Source organism: Chiloscyllium punctatum, chromosome 17, assembly GCF_047496795.1.
Source record: "Chiloscyllium punctatum isolate Juve2018m chromosome 17, sChiPun1.3, whole genome shotgun sequence".
NCBI classification, from domain to species: Eukaryota; Metazoa; Chordata; class Chondrichthyes; order Orectolobiformes; family Hemiscylliidae; genus Chiloscyllium; species Chiloscyllium punctatum.
Genome location: NC_092755.1, coordinates 69,988,667 through 70,003,073, shown reverse-complemented (window position 1 = coordinate 70,003,073; position 14,407 = coordinate 69,988,667). Strand labels below are relative to the sequence as shown.

The following is a 14,407-nucleotide window of genomic DNA, read 5'->3' as shown; positions in this document are numbered from 1 at the left end:
CAGTTCTCTTCAAATTGTAGAATCCATTCCCAGGAACAGAGTCCACTCCAGTATACAAAGTGCATTGTCAGAAATAAAGTCCACTCTAACCTGCAGAGTCCTTTGTCAAAAATTCCTGAAGATAGCAAATGCACACCCCACAGCACACACACTGGCATTCATACAGAACTAGGCCCAATTACAGGAACACAGTACAATGTGAAGCTGCAGTTAACTCACAGGAATTTGGTCCACTCCTGAAGGCAGAGTCCACTCCAGGATGCAGCAATTGCTCACCTCCCTGCACACACACATACACACAAACACAGGTTTAGATTAGATTTTCTACAGTATGGGAACAAGCCCTTTGGCCCAACGAGTCCACACTGACCTTCCGAAGAGTAGCCCACCCAGACCCATTCCCCTATCCTATGTTTACCCCTGACTAACATATCTAACACTGAGCAATTTCGCATGGGCTAATTCACCTAATCTGCACATTTTTGGATTGTGGGAGGAAACCAGAGCACCCAGAGGAAATCCACACAGACACAGGGAGAATGTGCAAACTCCACACAGAGAGCCGCCCAAGGTAGGACTCGAACCTGGGTTCCTGGTGCTATGAGGCCACAGTGCTAATCACTGAGCCACTATACCGCCCCCATTCAGACTTACAGAGGCCTAGTCCACCAACAAAGGGTCAGGCCTACCCACTGGAACAGCTCATCTGGAGAGGTGCATTTTCTCACAGGGACTCAGTCCAAACACCAAAAAAGTGCAAACACATTCAAGAGAAAGAAAACCAGAGTGCAAGGGCTAAGCCCTGCCACAAAATCAGCATAATCCTTTTCTCAAAGTAAAACAGGAAAGAGTAACACACAGGCTGTAACCAGTCAGTGAAACAACAGTCCCCTAATGAGAACTGAATTACACCTGCCAGTTCAGAAATCAGTCCTCTATAAAAAGGAATACAAGTTAATAAACTGGTTGTGCAGGTCAGTCAGTTCAGGAATCAGGTTCCTCCCAAAAAGCAGAATCAGTAAACACTGGCTATGTGGCCGGCCAGCTCAGAGTCAGAGAGCAGTAAATCAAGGGTACTGTCTGCTGTTAGTCCAGCAGGTTGGACATGGCTCAGTGGCTGCTTATGTCAGTCAGAGTCTCTACAGTGGTCATATCTCTACAGTGTGGAGAGGAGGCCACTGTCAGTTTGCAAGTTCAGTGTAAGAGTTAGGGAGTTATGGTGAGTCAGTCAGGAAGCTGCACCCAGATCAGTCAGGAGGGTCTGGTCAGACATCGGTCAGGGCTGTCCATTCAAGTTGGTCAAGGAGGTGTCTGTGGTCAGTCCTGGGATCAGCTCAATGAAAGAGATTATCAGGAGACACTGCTGAGGTGGGAAGTTGGGAAAATCAGTTGTGGAGATTGAAGGGAGCATGCTGGGATACTGAGAGGACAATAATTGTAAAGGCACAAGTGGGCGAAGATGACAAAGCATTGAAGGATGCAGGTTATTGTGAGGGGGAGCCATCAGTTATCACAATCATCCTGGCTTCATGGAGGAACAGGGCAGCATAATGGTTAGCATAACTAAACCATTTGCTGCACTGAGTAATGGAGGAAGAATAGCACTTCTTTGACAGGGTTTCAAGATGGGATGAGGTTAAGGACAGGTAACCTAGTTCTGAAGTAGCAACAAACTTAGCAATGTCTACTTGCACTTGCAATGATATGTGAGTTGTACCACCTATGAATCCTGAGAAACATTTGTTTTCTTTCAACTATGTGTACAATAGTAACTCCTGCCTGACAGCACTTGACCTGGTGCCCAGATGGGCTTTAAAAATGGCAGTGGTGCCAAAGGTCATGGGAGGCTGGGGTAATGGTGAGTGGGAAGATAGGACACGTGGGGTGCTATAGAGGCATGGTATATAACTAATAAGGTGAGTTGTGGAGAAAGGCATGATCAAACTTATCAAAATTGACAGTCAATTTCAGATAAAATTCAGTAATCAATTTCTATTAGGTTCTTCAATTCCAGTTACATATGCCCATGTGCTTATGTTGGTGGGGGTGGGGGTGGGGGGGGGGGGGGGGGGCGGATAATTTAGTTGGTTGGACAACTGGTTTGCAATATAGAGTGATGCCAACAATGCGGATTTAATTCTTGCACTGACTGAGGTTATCATGAAGGAGCTCTATCACAACTCCATTCCTCTCCTAATCTGAGGTGAACCTCAGGTTAAACTCACCACCAGTTGTGTGTCTCTCTCTCTCTCTCTCTAATGAAAGAGCACCTCTATGAGACAACAACAACTCTTATAATGTGGGAGATAACAAAAGCATTGCTGCATTGAATAAATATCCTATTGGCAGCAGAATCACATTGGAGGTGAAGTTTCAATTCCTTTTTTCTAAAGTGTAACTTCTTTCCAATAGATTTTTCAATTTTTTTCTCCCCATGTTGATGTCAATATTTTTAATGTCCTGGTAATTCTTACCTTTACTCTTCCTGTAAATGTTTCAGGGACATGTACTCTTTGATGTCATTATTAGCCAGGAGCAACAGTTGAAACAAAAGGGCAGATAGCTGTCTCAAAATGGACAGTTAGATGAATTTCTCCAACAGATTGCAGCAGTAGTCACTGAAGATAGTGACTGACTTATTTCAAAATGATTTTTCGCTGAAAAGTGATTCATCTTAAATACTTCACTGAGGTAAATGGCATTGTATTGGAGTGAAGCATTGTCATTGTCATTTTGTGGCTGGCAAAATGAAAGGGAAAATAACAGTAATTCATAGTGCATGAGTTATGATGTAACAAAGAAATTAATTTAACATGGATCAATGTGCAGAGACTTGTTACTGTACGATTGTGATGACATTCCAAACACTGCAGAAAAGTTCTATATGGAAACCTTGACTCTTTTCATTTCTATACAATGTCAAGAATGCATCCATGTTTGAGTTCTTTTGAAAGCTCAGATGTATTTATTGCAATTAAATAAAACGTAAATGTCAGAGTGGTAGTTGTTTCTGACCACCTTACAAAATGCAATTTGCTAAGTGTAACACTCTCCATCATCTGAAGAAAATAATCATTCTGGTAGACATGTTCTTACAAAGGCATGTGCAACATCAAACAGTGAGCAACAGATGTCAAAATTATGCTGTGCTGACAACTAACATTTATCAAATTACCCACTGAAGTCCCTAAGTACCAGAAATCTGCCAAGTTTCTGACTACAGCCATGATGACATATGTGGGTAAATAGAAAAGAAACTGTCAAGTAGAAGACAAACATATTTCTTCCTTTGAGTGAAGGTTGTACAAAATTTGGCAGTTGTTAACAGTTCAATCCACGTTTTCCTTAAATGTTGAAAATTTTGGTGGAGATGCAACTGGCATAGTCCTCATTACTGACACAGTCATAGGTTCTGTAAGGGTTGGCTTGGTGGTACATGACAAGCTGTAGGTCTTCTGTGAAAGAATTATATAGAGGCGAAGGAAATCACTGCAGGTAAAAATGGAAAGCATCAGAAGGTCAATTATGTTGAGTAAGACTTTTGCTCCTTTTAGTAGGCAGTTACTGAACAATGCTTAAAAATGTGTTGCTGGAAAAGCGCAGCAGGTCAGGCAGCATCAAAGGAACAAGAGAATCGACGTTTCGGGCAGAAGCCCTTCTTCAGGAATGAGGAGGGTGTGCCAAGCAGGCTAAGAAAAAAGGTAGGGAGGAGGGACTTGGGGGAGGGGCATTGGGAATACGATAAGTGGAAGGAGGTTAAGGTGAGGGTGATAGGCCAGAGAGGGGGTGGGGGCGGAGAGGTCGGGAAGAAGATTGCAGGTCAAGAAGGCGGTGCTGAGTCTGAGGGTTGGGACTGAGAAAAGGTGGGGGAGGGGAAATGAGGAAACTGGAGAAATCTGCATTCATCCCTTGTGGTTGGAGGGTTCCTAGGCGGAAGATGAGGCTCTCTTCCTCCAGGCGCCGTGTTGCCATGGTCTGGCGATGGAGGAGGCCAAGGACCTGCATGTCCTTGGCAGAGTGGGAGGGGGAGTTAAAGTGTTCAGCCACAGGGCGGTTGGGTTGGTTGGTGCGGGTGTCCCAGAGGTGTTCTCTGAAACGTTCCACAAGTAGGCAGCCTGTCTCCCCAATGTAGAGGAGGCCACATTGGGTGCAGCGGATGCAGTAAATGATGTGTGTGGAGGTGCAGGTGAATTTCTGACGGATATGGAAGGATCCCTTGGGGCCTTGGCGGGAAGTAAGGGGGGTGTGGGCGCAAGTTTTGCATTTCTTGCGGTTGCGGGGGAAGGTGTCGGGAGTGGAGGTTGGGTTGGTGGGGGGTGTGGACCTGACGAGGGTGTCACAGAGGGAGTGGTCTTTCCGGAACGCTGATAGGGGTGGAGAGGGAAATATATCCTCGGTGGTAGCGTTCCGGAAAGACCACTCCCTCCGCGAATCCCTCATCAGATACCACCGGGTGGTGGGGATTCCCAGTGGAGGGCTCTCTACGCTGGAGTCCTCCCCCTTTCTCTCGGGGATCTGGGGTGGAGGGTGCTGCATGCAGCAGTGCCCTGCAACTGCAGGTTGCGGTGGTTCACGGACTCCCAGCCCAAGTGCTTGTTCTGTGGCGCTGTGGAGTCCGTGGACCATGTATATATTGGGTGTGGGCATTTGCACTCCCTTTTTGATTTTCTGAAAAACCTCTTCCTCTGCTTTTGGTTGCTCTTCAGTCCCACGCTCCTGATCTTTGGGCACCGGGTACGGAGGAGGGAGGGCAGGTCCGAAGACCTCCTCGTGGGTCTGCTCCTGGGCCTGGCCAAACTGGCCATCAACAGGTCCAGGCAGCGGGCCGTGGAGGGGGTCGTTAGGGCCGACTGCCTGCCCCTCTTCCGGGGTTACGTTAGAGCCCAGGTGTCCTTGGAGATGGAGCACGCGGTGTCCACCAACACCCTGGAGTTGTTCAGGGAGAGGTGGGCGCCGCAGGGAGTGGAGTGCATTATTTCCCCCTCCAACTCTATTTTGATTTAGTCCCTACCCTCCCCTTCACTGTTTTGATCACACAGCATTGCCCTTTGATGTGAAGGGCAGTGCTTGTCACTGGCCACTCGGGTGTTTTTCATATCTTCCTGGTGGTGGAAATTGAATAAAGATTCGTGCACCTTGTGTCTCTCACTGTGTTTCACACCTGCACACACACACCATGGGTGCTGGGGAAAAATAAGCACTACTGCAGTTAGGCGGTAGTGTGGAAAAAATGAAAAAAAAATAAACAGGAGATTCAGCATTGCCCTTTGATGTGAAGGGCCACTGCTTGTCACTGGTCACTCGGGTGTTTTCCCCCTTTTTGGAGATTGGATCAGTGTGTGCACACGTGCAGGGACTCTCCCTGTTACTGCTTGGGGCTTGCCTCACAAAAAAAACCAGGAGATTACCGGGTGGTGGGGATCCCCAGTGGAGGGCTCTCTACGTGGGAGTCCTCCCCCTTTCTCTTGGGGATCTGGGGTGGAGGGTGCTGCACGCAGCAGTCCCCTGCAACCGCAGGTTGTGGTGGTTCACGGACTCCCAGCCTAACTGCTTGTTCTGTGGTGCTGTGGAGTCCGTGGATCATGTATATATTGGGTGTGGGTGTTTGCACTCCCTTTTTGATTTTCTGAAAAACCTCTTCCTCTGCTTTTGGTTGCACTTCAGTCCCACGCTCCTGATCTTCGGGCACCCAGTACGGAGGAGGGAGGGCAGGTCCGAAGACCTCCTCGAGGGTCTGCTCCTGGGCCTGGCCAAACTGGCCATCAACAGGTCCAGGCCGTGGAGGGGGCCGTTAGAGCCGACTGCCTGCCCGTCTTCCGGGGTTACGTTAGAGCCCAGGTGTCCTTGGAGATGGAGTACGCGGTGTCCACCAACACCCTGGAGTCGTTCAGGGAGAGGTGGGCGCCACAGGGAGTGGAGTGCATTATTTCCCCCTCCAACTCTATTTTGATTTAGCTCCTACCCTCCCCTTCACTGTTTTGATCACACAGCATTGCCCTTTGATGTGAAGGGCAGTGCTTTTCACTGGCCACTCGGGTGTTTTTCATATCTTCCTGGTGGTGGAAATTGAATAAAGATTCGTGCACCTTGTGTCTCTCACTGTGTTTCACACCTGCACACACACACACCATGGGTGCTGGGGAAAAAATAAGCACTACTGCAGTTAGACGGTAGTGTGAGGGTAAGAAAAAAAAACTAGGAGATTACCGGGTGGTGGGGATCCCCAGTGGAGGTCTCTCTACGCGGGAGTCCTCCCCCTTTCTCTCGGGAATCTGGGGTGGAGGGTGCTGCACGCAGCAGTCCCCTGCAACCGCAGGTTGCTGTGGTTCACGGACTCCCAGCCCAACTGCTTGTTCTGTGGCGCTGTGGAATCCGTGGACCATGTATATGTTGGGTGTGGGTGTTTGCACTCCCTTTTTGATTTTCTTAAAAACCTCCTCCTCTGCTTTTGGTTGCACTTCAGTCCCACGCTCCTGATCTTTGGGCACCCAGTACGGAGGAGGGAGGGCAGATTTGAAGACCTCCTCGAGGGTCTGCTCCTGGGCCTGGCCAAACTGGCCATCAACAGGTCCAGGCAGCGGGCCGTGGAGGGGGTCGTTAGGGCCGACTGCCTGCCCCTCTTCCGGGGTTACGTTAGAGCCCGGGTGTCCTTGGAGATGGAGCACGCGGTGTCCACCAACACCCTGGAGTTGTTCAGGGAGAGGTGGGCGCCGCAGGGAGTGGAGTGCATTATTTCCCCCTCCAACTCTATTTTGATTTAGCTCCTACCCTCCCCCTTCACTGTTTTGATCACACAGCATTGCCCTTTGATGTGAAGGGCAGTGCTTGTCACTGGCCACTCGGGTGTTTTTCATATCTTCCTGGTGGTGGAAATTGAATAAAGATTCGTGCACCTTGTGTCTCTCACTGTGTTTCACACCTGCACACACACACCATGGGTGCTGGGGAAAAATAAGCACTACTGCAGTTAGGCGGTAGTGTGGAAAAAAAGAAAAAAAAATAAACAGGAGATTCAGCATTGCCCTTTGATGTGAAGGGCAGTGCTTGTCACTGGTCACTCGGGTGTTTTCCTATCTTCCTGGTGGTGGAAATTGAATAAAGATTCATGCATTTTCTGTCTTTCACTGTGTTTCACACCTGCACACACACAACATGGATGCTGGGGAAAAAATAAGCACTACCGCAGTTAGGCAGTAGTGTGGGGGTTAAGAAAAAAAAAGAAAAAAGAAAAAAATAAATTAAAAAAGAAAAAAAACTAGGAGATTCTCCTGATGGGACTTTCTGGGCCTGGCCAGACTGGCCATTAACAGGTTCTAGATTAGAGTGGTGTTGGAAATGTACAGCAGTTCAGGCAGCACTCGAGGAGCAGGAAAATCGACATTTTGGGCAAAAGCCCTTCATCAGGAATAGAGGCAGAGTGCAGCGTGGAGAGATAAATGAGATGGGGGTGGGGTGGGGAGAAAGTGGCATAGAGTACAATAGGTGAGTGGGGGTGGTGTTGGAGGTGATAGGTCAGGGAGGAGGGTGGGGGAAAGCAGCAAAGAGTACAATGGGTGAATGGAGCTGGAAGTTTGGAACTGGGGTGAGGTGGGGAAGGGGAAATGAGGAAACTGGTGAAGTCCATATTGATGCCCTGGGGATGAAGTGTTCCGAGTTGGAAGATGAGGCGTTCTTCCTTCAGGCGTTGGGTGGTGAGGGAGTGGCAGTGAAGGAGGCTCAGGACCTCCATGTCCTCGGTTGAGAGGGAGGGGGAGTGGAAATGATGGGCCACAGAGTTGTGTGGTTGATTGGTGCGGGTGTCCCGGAGATGTTCCCCGAAGCGCTCTTCTAGGAGGTGTCCAGTCTCCCCAATGTAGAGGAGACCGCATTGGGAGCAATGGATACAATAAATGATATTAGTGGATGTGCAGGTAAAGCTTCGATGGATGTGGAAGGCTCCTTTGGGGCCTTGGATGGAGGTGAGGGAGGAGATGTGGGCACAGGTTTTGCAATTCCTGCAGTGGCAGGGGAAGGTGCCAGGACGGGAGGTTGGGTTGTTGCTATTCATAGAGGGAATGGTCTTTGTGGAAGGCAGAAAGGGGTGGGAGGGAAATATATCCCTGGTGTTGGGGTCCGTTTGGAGGTGGCGGAAATGTCATCGGATGATTTGGTTTATGCGAAGGTTGGTAGGGTGGAAGGTGAGCACCAGGGGGTTCTGTCCTTGTTACGGTTGGAGGGGTGGGGTTTGAGGACGGAGGTGCGGGATGTGAACGAGATGCGTTGGAGGGCATCTTTAACCATGTGGGAAGGGAAATTGTGATCTCTAAAGAAGGAGGCCATCTGGTGTGTTCTGTGGTGGAACTGGTCCTCCTGGGAGCAGATACGGCAGAGGCAGAGGAATTGGAAATACGGGATGAGGTAGGGTGGGCAGAGGTGTAATCCAGGTAACTGTGGGAGTTGGTGAGTTTGTAAAAAATGTCGATGTCAAGTCGGTCGTCATTAATGGAGATGGAGAGGTCCAGGAAGGGGAGGGAGGTGTCAGAGATGGTCCAGGTAAATTTAAGGTCAGGGTGGAATGTGTTGGTGAAGTTGATGAATTGCTCAACCTCCTCATGGGAGCACGAGGTGGCGCCAATGAGGTCATCAATGTAGCAGAGCAAGAGGTGGGGAGTGGTGCCGGTGTAATTACAGAAGATCAACTGTTCCATGTAGCTGACAAAGAGACAGGCATAGCTGGGGCCCATACAGGTGCCCATGGCTACCCCTTTGGTCTGGAGGAAGTGGGAGGGTTCGAAGGAGAAATTGTTAAGGGTGAGGACCAGTTCAGCCAAACGAAGGAGAGTGTCGGCAGAAGGGTACTGTTGGGGATGTCGGGAGAGGAAGAAACTGAGGGCTTGGAGGCCCTAGTCATGGCGGATGGAGGTGTAGAGGGATTGGATATCCATGATGAAGTTGAGGCGTTGGGGGCCGGGGAAACGGAAGTCTTGGAGGGCGTGGGTGGTGCCTCGAATGTATGTGGGGAGTTCCTGGACTAGGGGGGATAGGACAGTGTCGAGGGTGGTCAGGGTGGTCAGGCTTGTGGATCTTGGGAAGGAGGTAGAACCGGGCAGTGCAGGGTTCCCGGACTATGAGTTGGAAGCTGTGGGTGGGAGATCTCCTGAGGTGATGAGGTTCTGTAAGATCTGGGAGATGATGGTTTGGTGATGGGGGGAGGGGTCATGGTCGAGGGGGCAGTAGGAGGAGGTGTCTTCGAGTTGGCGTCTGGCTTCAGCAGTGTAGGGGTCAGTGTGCCAGACTACCACTGCGCCCCCTTTATCTGCTGGTTTGATGGTGAGGTCAGGATTGGAGCAGAGGGAGTGGAGGGCTGCGCATTGTGAGGGTGAGAGGTTGGAGTGGAGGAGGAAGGTAGACAGGTTGAGGTGGTTAATGTCTCGGTGGCAGTTGGAAATGAAGAGGTCGAGGGCAGCTAATAGGCCAGCACGGGGTGTCCAGGTGGATGGAGTGTGTTGGAGGCGAGTGAAAGGGTCCTCAGAAGGTGGGCGGGAGTCCTGACTGTAAAAGTAAGCTCGGAGGCAGAGGCGGTGGAAGAAGTGTTTGACGTTACGGCGCGTATTAAATTCATTGATGCGTGGGCGGAGGGGGATGAAGGTGAGTCCTTTGCTGAGGACTGATCGTTCGTCCTCAGTGAGGGGGAGGTCTGGGGGGATAGTGAAAACACGACAGGGCTGGGAGCTGGGACCCCGTGTGGGTGTGGAGCTGGGAGTGGGGGGCGGGGCCTGTAATTGGAGTGGGTGTGGTTGGGGGAATGGGGTGGAGTCATGAAGCCGGGGTGGTGTTCCCCTCAGGGTTCTGGTACATATCCAATGTAAGCTTTCACAATTGGACTTGTGAGTAGACTTTGCCCGTGGAGCATGTCCTGAGATATTGGGAGCTGCTCTCCAAGTTAGAAGTCTGGAGATGCAAGTGGTGAGCTAGTGTCACCAGAAACCCGCTCTGATGTCCATGGCAGGAATTGGCATCGTCTAGTTTCTATCCAGTGGGAAGATGGAAAGCTGCAGATCAATGTGGTGAGATGAGGTAATAATGACATGCTAATGAATGAAAATATATGCACATAGGCCTCTCACATTTCTCATGTGAGATTCCTGTCTCACTATTCAAATCCTATTTGAGAGTCAGACATTTTGTCTTGACATTGACAATCTCATTGTTGCTGATTGCACTCTATTTTTCCAACTTTCTCACTAATGTCATTTCGGGGCTGGGAAGATTCCATTCTACATTTCTCAGGCACCTAAGTGTTCGGGCTAATTTTAAGTTTGTAAGTTACATCAGAAGTGCATGCTTCCTATGTACCATAAAACTTGAAATGATCGCCTTGAATAAAATGGAGTGTGAGACTTTTAACTCTCAGGTCGTATTAGTGATGATATCATGCCCATGACTCTTAAAGGTATACTGACAAACTGCCTGTGAGATAGAACACAACATTTCTCTTCCACCATGTAGAAAATGGAGTTTACAAAAATCAAAAAAGTTAGCTTAGTAATGAGAAAAGATAAAATCACATGGAAATTATTTTCTCTGTCTGATGACCTATTGCACTGTCTCAGAAATCTGTTTATTAATTGTTCCTTGCAAATTCTGAAGTAACAAACAGGGAGGTTTTGCATTGTGATTGTATAGCATAATAGCAATGAAGAACATTAAACTGGGCAAGTAAAATAACTATTAGTTGTTTCTTTTTCTGCACCATCCCCTGTTTTATCACCTTTCCCTGTCCCCAGCCCCAACCCCATAATAAAGAATAAAACTAAGGACAATATTTTGTTGATTGTTAGGCTTCTGTTCCTGAAATATAAGAAAGAGAGAGTCGGCCATTCAGTGCACCTGATACATTACTATCCCACCGAGAACATTAATGACACATTTAGACACCACTGTTTCTCAGTTTGGTTTAGATTTGGTGACATCACTCACACATATATATCCCAAACTTTACCTGAACTTGTGAGATAGAAACAGAAATGCTGTAAACAGACCAGTCAGGCTATATCTGTGGAGGATAACAAATTTCATGTTCCATGTTGTGCTGCCTCACACAATGAACAAGTGCAGCATTTTCTGCTATTATTTCAGATTTCCAGCATCTGCAACATTTTCCTGTGACCTTGCAGGAATTAAGTCAAATTTATGACACACAACCTTACCACTCAGACTGAAATGGTCTGTGATAGTTTATCTTGCATACACGGCAACTCTGAGCTTGTTTATAAATACTTTTAATCTTTCTGCATCACATAAATATTCAGCCAGAGGAAGCATAGTCCTCATGACACTGTCTTAACTTATGCCAATGGACCTGGAAGGAGGGAGAGATCCCATCTGTATAATACCTCAAGGAAATTCTCAAGGAAGCGTGGGACTGGTTACATTGGGTCTTGGCTTAATCTGGAGCCTTTCTATCACACACCTACTAAATTTGCAGATCACCTCCCCCCCACCCCCCTTCTTTGTCACTGTGCAATATGCATCATCTTGCAGTGAGGCTACTATGTGAACACACCCTAAAACTACTGAAAAGTGAAGTGCATCTGAAAAAGGAGCATTGCTCCGAATGCTTGAGATTTTAAGTAAACCGGTTGGACTATAACCTAGTGTTGTGTGACTTCTGACTTTTCCCATCCCAGTCCAACGCTGTATCTTCATGTCATGGCTACCATTAATCATCAAATCTGCTAAACATTTTGAGAAGCAGTAAGTGCTAGTAAACCTTAATCTGCCAGGTTTGTATGGGAAATGCTAATTATATCCTACAGAGAATTTGCATAGTGGAAAATAAATTAGTATTTCTATTTGTTGACATTGAAGTGAACTAAAAAAATGAATTTTAACACTAAACTAAAACAAGGAACTGCAAATAGTGGAAATCTAAAATAAAAACAGAAATTATTGGAAAACTCAGCAGCATTTATGAACAGAAAGCAGAGTTAATGTTTTGAGTCCAGTGACCTTTCTTCAGAACTGAAGTAGGATCACTAGACCCAAAATGTTAACAGGAATTTTAGCAGCCCACAGAATAACAGAGAAGCTCAAAGTAACACAGAATAACAGAGCCACAGGATGTTCATGTGCACTGTGATGCATTGCTCTTCTTAATGGTGTTAACATCCAATTATTATCCAACTGTACAATGGAACATTTGTACTACTGAATAACCTCAATGCTTTAACTGGGATAGGTTTCCATTGCATCTGATGATAACATAATAGGACTTTGTCAGTTATCAAGGTAAAAGTAATTTGCTACAACATGGAATGGAACAATCGTAAAACTAAAAGTATTACTTTAAAAATAATTCATAAATAATTCACAACCAGATTGTACTTCAAAACAAATAAACTAACATGACTTTCTTTGCATAAGGTGGAAAGCTTTGTGTTATCTAAACCATGCCCTCTGTTTGATGGGGCAGTCACAGATATGACTGCTTCCTTCACTTCTTTGGAATCAGACAAATAGAAGTGTCTAATTAGGAAATACACTAGGGACACAAGAGTATTTAAAACATGCACTAATGTGTGGCTAACAACAAGTCATACACGGTAGCAGAAATCAGACTGTTGATGAAGGGCTTTGCATAAATGAAAATATTTTATTTAATGAATATTGGCATAATTCTCTTATTTTTTCTCTTTCAAAGGTGAATTATTTTGATAATGTTACCAATATTTTTAAATTACTAAAATGGGAATTGTGTGAAGACATCAAAGAATTGTTTCTGATGTTTTTTGGAAGTTCTAGCAATTTGTTGAAGGATAAAGACATTTTAAGATAAAGAAGCGATGGGATTATGAAACAGGGGCATCTCCGTGTTACGTATGGCATGAAATGTTGGAACATGAGAAATATGAACAAACAGATTCGATTGACAGGAATGTTAGAAACTTCCATGATGCAAAGATTCAAGAATGATATCAAAGGAACATGGCACAGATGAGAACCATTGCCTACATAGATTATCCAAAAGTGTTGGTTGCAGTGGTTTGGACTTGCTTGAAGAATGGAAACATCTGGGACACCTTTAATGGCCCTTGTAGATGTACATCAAACAGGGAGTGAAGGAAGCCCAAGGAAGCACTGGAAAGACAATGTCAAGACTGGGTTGCCACAGAAAAAGATATAGGTGGACTGAGGAACCAGGCAGGTTCAGAACCGATATCAGTGGAGTGAATTAATTCAATCCCTTCATCACGGTTGAGCTGACAGCTGGGAATTTAATAGTTGTAGTTCAGATTCCCTTTCACTTCCTGTTCACTTTAGATGGTTCACTATGTGCATGGCTGACACATGCATATATCTTACAGACTGTTGCTTGTGCATGGACTGTTGCTGCATTCCCATTTGCTGTAAGGCAGCACACATACATGGCTTCAAGGAAAGTTCAGTAGCAGGACTATGCAGTTGTCAACCATATCGGGACTGGCAACAGCTGTCTGGCACCTCACTCAAGTGTGTCTGAGTAGCAACAGCGATTGAAATGAGAAAGGAATGTCACAGTTATAATTGATCCTCATACCCTGTTAAGAACATACCTATCTTCATCTAGAAACGGCAGAACAATGACTTGAAATCACAACTCGAGCGATTCTCTTTCACCTCCTTATCCAAAAAATGCAAAGGCCAATCCCAGTCCCCAACATCCTGCCTCATTAATTCCTCACAGATGGGATATTTGTATAACTCTGTATCTCAGAGCACATTGGAAGGTGTTCTCACCCAGTGAGCCATCAGAAGAGAAAACTGACTCAATTTCAGTAGGCCCAGTATTAGAAATGCTTGCACTGAATTCTAGTAACTCAGAGTTAAAGCAGGTAATGATGCAGTTCTTGTTTTTAATGAATTTGTTTTCGGCCTAGAAATGCTATCTAACGCAATACCACTAGATCATCTCAACAATGAAAAGTTTCATTGTTTAATTTTGTGCATTATAGGTGACATTAAATTCCAATACAGAGCACAAAATTATCACGACTGTTATAACTGGAACAAATGCAATTGAATGATTTGATTACATACAGTTGTTCATAAGACATACAATCAAAAACTTTATAGAGAAATATTTAGCTTATAAACATTTGTGATGCACTGGCTCATAGAAATGTTATAATCTTGTCTGTTTTATTATTCAAATCTATTTAAAACAGCCTTTATTACTCTGCTACATAGCCTCCTCATTGTCATTCTCCAATGATTAATTAAACTTACAATGTGCTTTGATCAATTTATTTCATGTCTCTTGGCTCATGTAACCTTTTTGTCGACTTTCTGCATCATTGAAATAATGTTCTGTTGTCCACTTCATTGAGAAACAATACTAGGGATAAAAGAAACAAAATTCACCTTGACCCTTTCATACTGAGGAAAA

General features: G+C 46.1%; 1 long non-coding RNA gene across 1 annotated transcript in view; it reads left to right on the top strand.

Annotated features, from left to right (window-relative positions):
- The first annotated feature begins 324 nt into the window (after positions 1–324).
- Positions 325–14,407, top strand: part of LOC140487948 (uncharacterized) — a 31,494-nt gene continuing 17,411 nt past the window's right edge. The window contains exon 1 of the long non-coding RNA XR_011962974.1: positions 325–571. This is a non-coding gene — a long non-coding RNA (uncharacterized lncRNA). The remainder of the gene's footprint in view (positions 572–14,407) is intronic.